The sequence below is a fragment of the Aotus nancymaae genome, unplaced genomic scaffold, assembly GCF_030222135.1.
Source record: "Aotus nancymaae isolate 86718 unplaced genomic scaffold, 86718_ANA_hifiasm-v0.15.2.pri h1tg000051l, whole genome shotgun sequence".
In the NCBI taxonomy this organism is placed as follows: domain Eukaryota; kingdom Metazoa; phylum Chordata; class Mammalia; order Primates; family Aotidae; genus Aotus; species Aotus nancymaae.
In genome coordinates this window covers 24,141,997-24,145,001 of record NW_026988465.1, presented here as the reverse complement: position 1 = coordinate 24,145,001, position 3,005 = coordinate 24,141,997, and the positions used below count along the sequence as shown (strand labels likewise).

The 3,005-nt window shown below is 44.3% G+C and overlaps 1 non-coding gene across 1 annotated transcript; it reads right to left on the bottom strand.

Annotated features, from left to right (window-relative positions):
* Window positions 1-2,932: 2,932 nt before the first annotated feature.
* Window positions 2,933-3,005, bottom strand: TRNAV-AAC (transfer RNA valine (anticodon AAC)). Its single transcript has one exon. It is a non-coding gene; the product is annotated as a tRNA-Val (tRNA).

Sequence of the window (3,005 nt, the reverse complement as noted above, 5' to 3'; positions counted from 1 at the left end):
ATGGAGAAAACCCGTCTCTACCTAAAATACAAATCCCAGCTACTTGGGAGGCTGAGGCAGGAGAATTGCTTCTGCCTGGGAAGTGGAGGTTGCAGTGAGCCAAGATCGCCCCATTGCATTCCAGCCTGAGCAACAAGAGGGAATTCCGTCTCAATAAATAAATAAATACCCCAACTATGCTCCCTTCCCTTTATCCATGCTGTTCTTCAGGTGACCTTGTAGTGCCCTTCCGCTCTTTCTTTTAGCTGAACATCATGACTTTGGGGATATTAGCAAATATGATAAATAAGATTCTTGAATAAGCCCTTTGTTCTTTCTGCTTGCTATTTTTTTTTCTTGTTTTTAAATAGACTTTATTTTTTAGAGCAGTTTTAGGTTCACAGCAGAATTGGGTGAAAGTACAGGGCGAGTTCTCATATATACCCTGCCTAATATACTCTGCTTGTAAGTAATGTATAAAAGAAATCAGGAACAATAAACTGTGGAAGGCCTCTGAGGCCTCTGGGGAGGAAGGCCTCTCTTTGCCAGCATGTTCTCAGGAGCAGAGTGACCTAAGCTTTGATATTCTAAACATAGTGCCCAAGGACATCACACTCCCTTGAGGCACTGAAGTGTAACCAGACATGTGGGCTCCTTGCCAAGCCCGCTCCCAACAGCTGCGCTGTCTATTGATAAGTGTACACTTTTAGCGCCTGAGAAACTCACATAAACAGCCACTGCAGCCAATTTTATAGTTGATGCACAGCCTCCCTTCACCGATTCACCCTGCCACCTGCACTATAGACAAAAGTGATTGTGTTCAATAAATATTGTGGAAACCAGAGCTCGGGGCCTTCACTGCCTCCAGAGTAAGAAGTGGTGGTCCCCTGGTCCAACTTTCATTCTTTTTTCTCTTTTTTTTTTTTTTTTGAGACGGAGTTTAGCTCTTGTTACCCAGGCTGGAGTGCAATGGCGCGATCTCAGCTCACCACAACCTCCACCTCCTGGGTTCAAGCAATTCTCCTGCTTCAGCCTCCCAAGTAGCTGGGACTACAGGCGTGCGCCACCATGTCCAGCTAATTTTTTTGTATTTTTAGTAGAGATGGGGTTTCACCATGTTGACCAGTATGGTCTCCATCTCTTGACCTCGTGATCCACCTGCCTTGGCCTCCCAAAGTGCTGGGATTATAGGCGTGAGCCACCTTGCCCGGCCTCCCAACTTTCATTCTTAATCTATCTTTTTCTCATTCCTTTGTTGCCACTGAACTCGGGGTACCCATGGGTGGGGTGTGGGGGCTGGTTCCCTACACCAAAATCCATAGTTTACATTAGGGTTCACTCTTGGAGTGGTACATTCTATGGATTTGGAAAAATACATAATGCAATCTGGAGATTGATTATTGTTCACCATACATGTGAGCCAGCCCAGCCGGGACACAAACTGCCTGGTCATACCCAACCTATCAGCCATGAACTAGTGAGCTAAACAGATCTGAATTGTTTTAAGCTACTGAGGTGGTTTATTAAGATGTACATTTGCAGCAATAGATAACTGATATGTACATTAAAATATCACTCATTCTGCTTCAGCAAAGTTAGCTTTTTGCTATTATTCTAATACATAAGATAAACACACCAAGATCTTTGTAGGCACCATTTGCTATTTTTGGAATGACTTTACCTAGATATCGCCATAGCTAATTCATTTTCTCTCCTCATATTTTTGCTCAAACATAACATTTACTCCATTTAGAAACTGAAAATAAAAACTCAACCCTAATTTCCATTCTTGATTAATTTTTCTCTTTAACATTTCTCATCACATCAGGTATTTTATATACACTTTACTTGCTTTTTTTCAAGATGGAGTCTCACTGTCACCCAGACTGGAGTGCAATGGCACAATCTCAGCTCACTGCAATCTCTGCGCCCTGGTTCAAGCGATTCTTCTGCCTCAATCTCCCAAGCATCTGGGATTACAGGTGCACAACACCGCCCCCCTACCACCACCCGGGCTGCTAAGTTTTGTATTTTTAGTAGAGGCGGGGTTTCATCACATTGGCCAGGCTGTGGCTCACACCTGTAATCCCAGTACTTTGGGAGCCCAAGATTGGTGGATCACCTGAGGTCAGGAGTTTGACCCTATCTTAAAACAGCTTCTCTTGACTTAACGTTTTTCTCTAGTCAGTGCCCTATTTCTCAGATGACTTTAGTTAAAAATTTCCTATAAAGCATTATTCAAATTTACTATCTGCAGTTTATCTGTTCCTTTTCTTTTGTAAACACACTATCTTCAGGTTTTTTGGTACCAGCACTTTATGGAAACTTCTGGTCAAGATCATGAACGACCCTTACATGTCTAAAATTAATGATCACTCCGAAGCTCTTATCTTTCTTGACTTCTCAGGAGCAATAGACACATTATTTTTCTTGAAATATTTTATTTGATTTCCAAGACACTGCCGTCCTGATTTTCTTTCTCCTTCACTGGCTCTTCCATCTCAACAGCCAGCTATATTATTATTCTTTTAATTGAAAGTTGTAACTGGTCGGGCGCGGTGGCTGACGCCTGTAATCCCAACACTTTGGGAGGCCGAGGCGGGTGGATCACGAGGTCATGAGTTCCAGACCAGCCTGACCAGCAAGGTGGAACCCCGCCTCTACTAAAAATATAAAAATTAGCCAGGCGTGGTAGCGGGCGCCTGGTGGCGGGAGCCTGTAACCCAGCTACTCAGGAGGCTGAGGCAGGAGAATCGTTTGAAGCCGGGAGGAGGAGGTTGCAGTGAGCCAGGATCGCACCACTGCACTCCAGACTGAGCGACAGAGAGAGACTCCATCTCAAAAGAAAAAGAGAGCGCGCGCGAGAGAGCGTTCTGGGATAAAAGAAAGCGCATATGTTTGAGACGAGGTTGAACTATAAATAGATGCCGAACTTTACAAAACAGCTACCCCTTGTTTCCGCCCGGTTTCGAACCGGGGACCTTTCGCGTGTTAGGCGAACGTGATAACCACTACACTACGGAAAC